The sequence below is a fragment of the Spermophilus citellus genome, assembly GCF_964194105.1.
Source record: "Spermophilus citellus genome assembly, chromosome: 6".
In the NCBI taxonomy this organism is placed as follows: Eukaryota; Metazoa; Chordata; class Mammalia; order Rodentia; family Sciuridae; genus Spermophilus; species Spermophilus citellus.
The window spans coordinates 48,960,860-48,972,181 of NC_138187.1; positions in this window are offsets into that span (position 1 = coordinate 48,960,860).

Here is an 11,322-nt window from a genome sequence, read left to right on the forward strand (position 1 = left end):
TTTAGAGTTCCAGATACATCTATCAATATAGGAGAAAACAGAGTGAAACCTAAAAATTCAAACTGTTACTGGATATGAACGCTTCAACATAGAAGAACGAAATTTGGGGAACCAAGTCGCCTTCGTGTACTGATCATTACCTGAAAGTATCATCCAGTTTGGGTGAAAAAATATTTGCAGAGATTTCTGGAGATTCGTAATTTTTGGAAGCTTGGCAACCCCTTTCCATGAAAGTGTTTCTCTCCAGTCAGTGCTTAGGGCTACATCAAGAGGAAACAAACCATAGAGATAGAACCTGAAACTACTTTACTGTGTCAAGTTTCAAGAAGCTAGCACAAACCGTGTTGGATTTAGAGTTCCAAATACATCTATCAATATAGGAGAAAACAGAGTGAAACCTAAAAATTCAAACTGTTACTGGAAATGAACGCTTCAACGTAGAAGAACGAAATTTGGGGAACCAAGTCGCCTTAGTGTACTGATCATTACCTGAAAGTATCATCCATTTTGGGTGAAAAAATATTTGCTGAGATTTCTGGAGATTCGTAATTTTTGGAAGCTTGGCAACCCCTTTCCATGAAAGTGTTTCTCGCCAGTCAGTGCTTAGGGCTACATCAAGAGGAAACAAAACATAGAGATAGAATGTGAAACTACTTTACTGTGTCAAGTTTCAAGAAGCTAGCACAAACCGTGTTGGATTTAGAGTTCCAAGTACATGTATCAATATAGGAGAAAACAGAGTGATACCTAAAAATTCAAAGTGTTACTGGAAATGAACGCTTCAACATAGAAGAACGAAATTTGGGGAACCAAGTCGCCTTAGTGTACTGGTCATTACCTGACAGTACATCCAGTTTGGGTGAAAAAATATTGGCTGCGATTTCTGGAGATTCGTAATTTTTGGAAGCTGGGCAACCACTTTCCATGAAAGTGTTTCTCGCCAGTCAGTGCTTAGGGCTACATCAAGAGGAAACAAAACATAGAGATAGAACGTGAAACTACTTTACTGTGTCAAGTTTCAAGAAGCTAGCACAAACCGTGTTGGATTTAGAGTTCCAAGTACATGTATCAATATAGGAATAAACAGAGTGATACCTAAAAATTCAAACTGTTACTGGAAATGAACGCTTCAACATAGAAGAATGAAATTTGGGGAACCAAGTCGCCTTAGTGTACTGATCATTACCTGACAGTATCATCCAGTGTGGGTGAAAAAATATTGGCTGAGATTTCTGGAGATTCGTAATTTTTGGAAGCTTGGCAACCCCTTTCCATGAAAGTGTTTCTCGCCAGTCAGTGCTTAGGGCAACATCAAGAGGAAACAAACCATAGAGATAGAACGTGAAACTACTTTACTGTGTCAAGTTTCAAGAAGCTAGCACAAACCGTGTTGGATTTAGAGTTCCAAGTACATGTATCAATATAGGAGAAAACAGAGTGATACCTAAAAATTCAAACTGTTACTGGAAATGAACGCTTCAACATAGAAGAACGAAATTTGGGGAACCAAGTCGCCTTAGTGTACTGATCATTACCTGAAAGTATCATCCAGTTAGGGTGAAAAAATATTTGCTGAGATTTCTGGAGATTCGTAATTTTTGGAAGCTTGGCAACCCCTTTTCATGAAAGTGTTTCTCGGCAGTCACTGCTTAGGGCTACATCAAGAGGAAACAAAACATAGAGATAGAACGTGAAACTACTTTACTGTGTCAAGTTTCAAGAAGCTAGCACAAACCGTGTCGGATTTAGAGTTCCAGATACATCTATCAATATAGGAGAAAACAGAGTGAAACCTAAAAATTCAAACTGTTACTGGAAATGAACGCTTCAACGTAGAAGAACGAAATTTGGGGAACCAAGTCGCCTTAGTGTACTGATCATTACCTGAAAGTATCATCCAGTTTGGGTGAAAAAATATTTGCTGAGATTTCTGGAGATTCGTAATTTTTGGAAGCTTGGCAACCCCTTTCCATGAAAGTGTTTCTCGCCAGTCAGTGCTTAGGGCTACATCAAGAGGAAACAAAACATAGAGATAGAACGTGAAACTACTTTACTGTGTCAAGTTTCAAGAAGCTGGCACAAACCGGGTTGGATTTAGAGTTCCAAGTACATGTATCAATATAGGAGAAAACAGAGTGATACCTAAAAATTCAAACTGTTACTGGACATGAACGCTTCAACATAGAAGAATGAAATTTGGGGAACCAAGTCGCCTTCGTGTACTGATCATTACCTGAAAGTATCATCCAGTTTGGGTGAAAAAATGTTTGCTGAGATTTCTGGAGATTCGTAATTTTTGGAAGCTTGGCAACCCCTTTCCATGAAAGTGTTTCTCTCCAGTCAGTGCTTAGGGCTACAACAAGAGGAAACAATCCATAGAGATAGAACGTGAAACTACTTTACTGTGTCAAGTTTCAAGAAGCTAGCACAAACCGTGTCGGATTTAGAGTTCCAAGTACATGTATCAATATAGGAGAAAACAGAGTGATACCTAAAAATTCAAAATGTTACTGGAAATGAACGCTTCAACATAGAAGAACGAAATTTGGGGAACCAAGTCGCCTTAGTGTACTGATCATTACCTGAAAGTATCATCCAGTTTGGGTGAAAAAATATTTGCTGAGATTTCTGGAGATTCGTAATTTTTGGAAGCTGGGCAACCCCTTTCCATGAAAGTGTTTCTCGCCAGTCACTGCTTAGGGCTACATCAAGAGGAAACAAAACATAGAGATAGAACGTGAAACTACTTTACTGTGTCAAGTTTCAAGAAGCTAGCACAAACCGTGTTGGATTTAGAGTTCCAAGTACATGTATCAATATAGGAGAAAACAGAGTGATACCTAAAAATTCAAAGTGTTACTGGAAATGAACGCTTCAACATAGAAGAACGAAATTTGGGGAACCAAGTCGCCTTAGTGTACTGATCATTACCTGAAAGTATCATCCAGTTTGGGTGAAAAAATATTGGCTGCGATTTCTGGAGATTCATAATTTTTGGAAGCTGGGCAACCCCTTTCCATGAAAATGTTTCTCGCCAGTCAGTGCTTAGGGCTACATCAAGAGGAAACAAACCATAGAGATAGAACGTGAAACTACTTTACTGTGTCAAGTTTCAAGAAGCTAGCACAAACCATGTTGGATTTAGAGTTCCAGATACATCTATCAATATAGGAGAAAACAGAGTGATACCTAAAAATTCAAACTGTTACTGGAAATGAACGCTTCAGCATAGAAAAACGAAATTTGGGGAACCAAGTTGCCTTCGTGTACTGATCATTACCTGACAGTATCATCCAGTTTGGGTGAAAAAGTATTTGCTGAGATTTCTGGAGATTCGTAATTTTTGGAAGCTTGGCAACCTTTTTCCATGAAAGTGTTTCTCGCCAGTCACTGCTTAGGGCTACATCAAGAGGAAACAAAACATAGAGATAGAACGTGAAACTACTTTACTGTGTCAAGTTTCAAGAAGCTAGCACAAACCGTGTTGGATTTAGAGTTCCAGATACATCTATCAATATAGGAGAAAACAGAGTGATACCTAAAAATTCAAACTGTTACTGGAAATGAACGCTTCAGCATAGAAAAACGAAATTTGGGGAACCAAGTCGCCTTCGTGTACTGATCATTACCTGACAGTATCATCCAGTTTGGGTGAAAAAGTATTTGCTGAGATTTCTGGAGATTCGTAATTTTTGGAAGCTTGGCAACCTTTTTCCATGAAAGTGTTTCTCGCCAGTCACTGCTTAGGGCTACATCAAGAGGAAACAAAACATAGAGATAGAACGTGAAACTACTTTACTGTGTCAAGTTTCAAGAAGCTAGCACAAACCGTGTTGGATTTAGAGTTCCAGATACATCTATCAATATAGGAGAAAACAGAGTGAAACCTAAAAATTCAAACTGTTACTGGAAATGAACGCTTCAACGTAGAAGAACGAAATTTGGGGAACCAAGTCGCCTTAGTGTACTGATCATTACCTGAAAGTATCATCCAGTTTGGGTGAAAAAATATTTGCTGAGATTTCTGGAGATTCGTAATTTTTGGAAGCTTGGCAACCCCTTTCCATGAGAGTGTTTCTCGCCAGTCAGTGCTTAGGGCTACATCAAGAGGAAACAAAACATAGAGATAGAACGTGAAACTACTTTACTGTGTCAAGTTTCAAGAAGCTAGCACAAACCGTGTTGGATTTAGAGTTCCAAGTACATGTATCAATATAGGAGAAAACAGAGTGATACCTAAAAATTCAAACTGTTACTGGAAATGAACGCTTCAACATAGAAGAACGAAATTTGGGGAACCAAGTCGCCTTAGTGTACTGATCATTACCTGACAGTATCATCCAGTTTGGGTGAAAAAATATTTGCTGAGATTTCTGGAGATTCGTAATTTTTGGAGGCTTGGCAACCCCTTTTCATGAAAGTGTTTCTCGCCAGTCAGTGCTTAGGGCTACATCAAGAGGAAACAAACCATAGAGATAGAACGTGAAACTACTTTACTGTGTCAAGTTTCAAGAAGCTAGCACAAACCGTGTTGGATTTAGAGTTCCAAGTACATGTATCAATATAGGAGAAAACAGAGTGATACCTAAAAATTCAAACTGTTACTGGAAATGAACGCTTCAACATAGAAGAACGAAATTTGGGGAACCAAGTCGCCTTAGTGTACTGATCATTACCTGAAAGTATCATCCAGTTTGGGTGAAAAAGTATTTGCTGAGATTTCTGGAGATTCGTAATTTTTGGAAGCTTGGCAACCCCTTTCCATGAAAGTGTTTCTCTCCAGTCAGTGCTTAGGGCTACATCAAGAGGAAACAAAACATAGAGATAGAACGTGAAACTACTTTACTGTGTCAAGTTTCAAGAAGCTAGCACAAACCGTGTTGGATTTAGAGTTCCAGATACATCTATCAATATAGGAGAAAACAGAGTGAAACCTAAAAATTCAAACTGTTACTGGATATGAACGCTTCAACACAGAAGAACGAAATTTGGGGAACCAAGTCGCCTTCGTGTACTGATCATTATCTGAAAGTATCATCCAGTTTGGGTGAAAAAATATTTGCAGAGATTTCTGGAGATTCGTAATTTTTGGAAGCTTGGCAACCCCTTTCCATGAAAGTGTTTCTCTCCAGTCAGTGCTTAGGGCTACATCAAGAGGAAACAAACCATAGAGATAGAACCTGAAACTACTTTACTGTGTCAAGTTTCAAGAGGCTAGCACAAACCGTGTTGGATTTAGAGTTCCAAATACATCTATCAATATAGGAGAAAACAGAGTGATACCTAAAAATCCAAAGTGTTACTGGACATGAACGCTTCAACATAGAAGAACGAAATTTGGGGAACCAAGTCGCCTTCGTGTACTGATCATTACCTGAAAGTATCATCCAGTTTGGGTGAAAAAATATTGGCTGAGATTTCTGGAGATTCGTAATTTTTGGAAGCTTGGCAACACCTTTCCCTGAATGTGTTTCTCGCCAGTCAGTGCTTAGGGCTACATCAAAAGGAAACAAACCATAGAGATAGAACGTGAAACTACTTTACTGTGTCAAGTTTCAAGAAGCTAGCACAAACCGTGTTGGACTTAGAGTTCCAAGTACATGTATCAATATAGGAGAAAACAGAGTGATACCTAAAAATTCAAACTGTTACTGGAAATGAACGCTTCAACATAGAAGAACGAAATTTGGGGAACCAAGTCGCCTTAGTGTACTGATCATTACCTGAAAGTATCATCCAGTTTGGGTGAAAAAATATTTGCTGAGATTTCTGGAGATTCGTAATTTTTGGAAGCATGGCAACCCCTTTCCATGAAAGTGTTTCTCGCCAGTCAGTGCTTACGGCTACAACAAGAGGAAACAAACCATAGAGATAGAACGTGAAACTACTTCACTGTGTCAAGTTTCAAGAAGCTAGCACAAACCGTGTTGGATTTAGAGTTCCAAATACATCTATCAATATAGGAGAAAACAGAGTGATACCTAAAAATTCAAAGTGTTACTGGACATGAACGCTTCAACGTAGAAGAACGCAATTTGGGGAACCAAGTCGCCTTAGTGTACTGATCATTACCTGAAAGTATCATCCAGTTTGGGTGAAAAAATATTTGCAGAGATTTCTGGAGATTCGTAATTTTTGGAAGCTTGGCAACCCCTTTCCCTGAATGTGTTTCTCGCCAGTCAGTGCTTAGGGCTACATCAAAAGGAAACAAACCATAGAGATAGAACGTGAAACTACTTTACTGTGTCAAGTTTCAAGAAGCTAGCACAAACCGTGTTGGATTTAGAGTTCCAAGTACATGTATCAATATAGGAGAAAACAGAGTGATACCTAAAAATTCAAACTGTTACTGGAAATGAACGCTTCAACATAGAAGAACGAAATTTGGGGAACCAAGTCGCCTTAGTGTACTGATCATTACCTGACAGTATCATCCAGTTTGGGTGAAAAAATATTTGCTGAGATTTCTGGAGATTCGTAATTTTTGGAGGCTTGGCAACCCCTTTTCATGAAAGTGTTTCTCGCCAGTCAGTGCTTAGGGCTACATCAAGAGGAAACAAACCATAGAGATAGAACGTGAAACTACTTTACTGTGTCAAGTTTCAAGAAGCTAGCACAAACCGTGTTGGATTTAGAGTTCCAAGTACATGTATCAATATAGGAGAAAACAGAGTGATACCTAAAAATTCAAACTGTTACTGGAAATGAACGCTTCAACATAGAAGAACGAAATTTGGGGAACCAAGTCGCCTTAGTGTACTGATCATTACCTGAAAGTATCATCCAGTTTGGGTGAAAAAGTATTTGCTGAGATTTCTGGAGATTCGTAATTTTTGGAAGCTTGGCAACCCCTTTCCATGAAAGTGTTTCTCTCCAGTCAGTGCTTAGGGCTACATCAAGAGGAAACAAAACATAGAGATAGAACGTGAAACTACTTTACTGTGTCAAGTTTCAAGAAGCTAGCACAAACCGTGTTGGATTTAGAGTTCCAGATACATCTATCAATATAGGAGAAAACAGAGTGAAACCTAAAAATTCAAACTGTTACTGGATATGAACGCTTCAACATAGAAGAACGAAATTTGGGGAACCAAGTCGCCTTCGTGTACTGATCATTACCTGAAAGTATCATCCAGTTTGGGTGAAAAAATATTTGCAGAGATTTCTGGAGATTCGTAATTTTTGGAAGCTTGGCAACCCCTTTCCATGAAAGTGTTTCTCTCCAGTCAGTGCTTAGGGCTACATCAAGAGGAAACAAACCATAGAGATAGAACCTGAAACTACTTTACTGTGTCAAGTTTCAAGAAGCTAGCACAAACCGTGTTGGATTTAGAGTTCCAAATACATCTATCAATATAGGAGAAAACAGAGTGAAACCTAAAAATTCAAACTGTTACTGGAAATGAACGCTTCAACGTAGAAGAACGAAATTTGGGGAACCAAGTCACCTTAGTGTACTGATCATTACCTGAAAGTATCATCCATTTTGGGTGAAAAAATATTTGCTGAGATTTCTGGAGATTCGTAATTTTTGGAAGCTTGGCAACCCCTTTCCATGAAAGTGTTTCTCGCCAGTCAGTGCTTAGGGCTACATCAAGAGGAAACAAAACATAGAGATAGAATGTGAAACTACTTTACTGTGTCAAGTTTCAAGAAGCTAGCACAAACCGTGTTGGATTTAGAGTTCCAAGTACATGTATCAATATAGGAGAAAACAGAGTGATACCTAAAAATTCAAAGTGTTACTGGAAATGAACGCTTCAACATAGAAGAACGAAATTTGGGGAACCAAGTCGCCTTAGTGTACTGGTCATTACCTGACAGTACATCCAGTTTGGGTGAAAAAATATTGGCTGCGATTTCTGGAGATTCGTAATTTTTGGAAGCTGGGCAACCCCTTTCCATGAAAGTGTTTCTCGCCAGTCAGTGCTTAGGGCTACATCAAGAGGAAACAAAACATAGAGATAGAACGTGAAACTACTTTACTGTGTCAAGTTTCAAGAAGCTAGCACAAACCGTGTTGGATTTAGAGTTCCAAGTACATGTATCAATATAGGAATAAACAGAGTGATACCTAAAAATTCAAACTGTTACTGGAAATGAACGCTTCAACATAGAAGAACGAAATTTGGGGAACCAAGTCGCCTTAGTGTACTGATCATTACCTGACAGTATCATCCAGTGTGGGTGAAAAAATATTGGCTGAGATTTCTGGAGATTCGTAATTTTTGGAAGCTTGGCAACCCCTTTCCATGAAAGTGTTTCTCGCCAGTCAGTGCTTAGGGCAACATCAAGAGGAAACAAACCATAGAGATAGAACGTGAAACTACTTTACTGTGTCAAGTTTCAAGAAGCTAGCACAAACCGTGTTGGATTTAGAGTTCCAAGTACATGTATCAATATAGGAGAAAACAGAGTGATACCTAAAAATTCAAACTGTTACTGGAAATGAACGCTTCAACATAGAAGAACGAAATTTGGGGAACCAAGTCGCCTTAGTGTACTGATCATTACCTGAAAGTATCATCCAGTTTGGGTGAAAAAATATTTGCTGAGATTTCTGGAGATTCGTAATTTTTGGAAGCTTGGCAACCCCTTTCCATGAAAGTGTTTCTCTCCAGTCAGTGCTTAGGGCTACATCAAGAGGAAACAAACCATAGAGATAGAACGTGAAACTACTTTACTGTGTCAAGTTTCAAGAAGCTAGCACAAACCGTGTTGGATTTAGAGTTCCAAATACCTCTATCAATATAGGAGAAAACAGAGTGAAACCTAAAAATTCAAACTGTTACTGGAAATGAACGCTTCAACGTAGAAGAACGAAATTTGGGGAACCAAGTCGCCTTAGTGTACTGATCATTACCTGAAAGTATCATCCAGTTTGGGTGAAAAAATATTTGCTGAGATTTCTGGAGATTCGTAATTTTTGGAAGCTTGGCAACCCCTTTCCATGAGAGTGTTTCTCGCCAGTCAGTGCTTAGGGCTACATCAAGAGGAAACAAAACATAGAGATAGAACGTGAAACTACTTTACTGTGTCAAGTTTCAAGAAGCTAGCACAAACCGTGTTGGATTTAGAGTTCCAAGTACATGTATCAATATAGGAGAAAACAGAGTGATACCTAAAAATTCAAACTGTTACTGGAAATGAACGCTTCAACATAGAAGAACGAAATTTGGGGAACCAAGTCGCCTTAGTGTACTGATCATTACCTGACAGTATCATCCAGTTTGGGTGAAAAAATATTTGCTGAGATTTCTGGAGATTCGTAATTTTTGGAAGCTTGGCAACCCCTTTTCATGAAAGTGTTTCTCGCCAGTCAGTGCTTAGGGCTACATCAAGAGGAAACAAACCATAGAGATAGAACGTGAAACTACTTTACTGTGTCAAGTTTCAAGAAGCTAGCACAAACCGTGTTGGATTTAGAGTTCCAAGTACATGTATCAATATAGGAGAAAACAGAGTGATACCTAAAAATTCAAACTGTTACTGGAAATGAACGCTTCAACATAGAAGAACGAAATTTGGGGAACCAAGTCGCCTTAGTGTACTGATCATTACCTGAAAGTATCATCCAGTTTGGGTGAAAAAGTATTTGCTGAGATTTCTGGAGATTCGTAATTTTTGGAAGCTTGGCAACCCCTTTCCATGAAAGTGTTTCTCTCCAGTCAGTGCTTAGGGCTACATCAAGAGGAAACAAAACATAGAGATAGAACGTGAAACTACTTTACTGTGTCAAGTTTCAAGAAGCTAGCACAAACCGTGTTGGATTTAGAGTTCCAGATACATCTATCAATATAGGAGAAAACAGAGTGAAACCTAAAAATTCAAACTGTTACTGGATATGAACGCTTCAACATAGAAGAACGAAATTTGGGGAACCAAGTCGCCTTCGTGTACTGATCATTACCTGAAAGTATCATCCAGTTTGGGTGAAAAAATATTTGCAGAGATTTCTGGAGATTCGTAATTTTTGGAAGCTTGGCAACCCCTTTCCATGAAAGTGTTTCTCTCCAGTCAGTGCTTAGGGCTACATCAAGAGGAAACAAACCATAGAGATAGAACCTGAAACTACTTTACTGTGTCAAGTTTCAAGAAGCTAGCACAAACCGTGTTGGATTTAGAGTTCCAAATACATCTATCAATATAGGAGAAAACAGAGTGAAACCTAAAAATTCAAACTGTTACTGGAAATGAACGCTTCAACGTAGAAGAACGAAATTTGGGGAACCAAGTCGCCTTAGTGTACTGATCATTACCTGAAAGTATCATCCATTTTGGGTGAAAAAATATTTGCTGAGATTTCTGGAGATTCGTAATTTTTGGAAGCTTGGCAACCCCTTTCCATGAAAGTGTTTCTCGCCAGTCAGTGCTTAGGGCTACATCAAGAGGAAACAAAACATAGAGATAGAATGTGAAACTACTTTACTGTGTCAAGTTTCAAGAAGCTAGCACAAACCGTGTTGGATTTAGAGTTCCAAGTACATGTATCAATATAGGAGAAAACAGAGTGATACCTAAAAATTCAAAGTGTTACTGGAAATGAACGCTTCAACATAGAAGAACGAAATTTGGGGAACCAAGTCGCCTTAGTGTACTGGTCATTACCTGACAGTACATCCAGTTTGGGTGAAAAAATATTGGCTGCGATTTCTGGAGATTCGTAATTTTTGGAAGCTGGGCAACCACTTTCCATGAAAGTGTTTCTCGCCAGTCAGTGCTTAGGGCTACATCAAGAGGAAACAAAACATAGAGATAGAACGTGAAACTACTTTACTGTGTCAAGTTTCAAGAAGCTAGCACAAACCGTGTTGGATTTAGAGTTCCAAGTACATGTATCAATATAGGAATAAACAGAGTGATACCTAAAAATTCAAACTGTTACTGGAAATGAACGCTTCAACATAGAAGAACGAAATTTGGGGAACCAAGTCGCCTTAGTGTACTGATCATTACCTGACAGTATCATCCAGTGTGGGTGAAAAAATATTGGCTGAGATTTCTGGAGATTCGTAATTTTTGGAAGCTTGGCAACCCCTTTCCATGAAAGTGTTTCTCGCCAGTCAGTGCTTAGGGCAACATCAAGAGGAAACAAACCATAGAGATAGAACGTGAAACTACTTTACTGTGTCAAGTTTCAAGAAGCTAGCACAAACCGTGTTGGATTTAGAGTTCCAAGTACATGTATCAATATAGGAGAAAACAGAGTGATACCTAAAAATTCAAACTGTTACTGGAAATGAACGCTTCAACATAGAAGAACGAAATTTGGGGAACCAAGTCGCCTTAGTGTACTGATCATTACCTGAAAGTATCATCCAG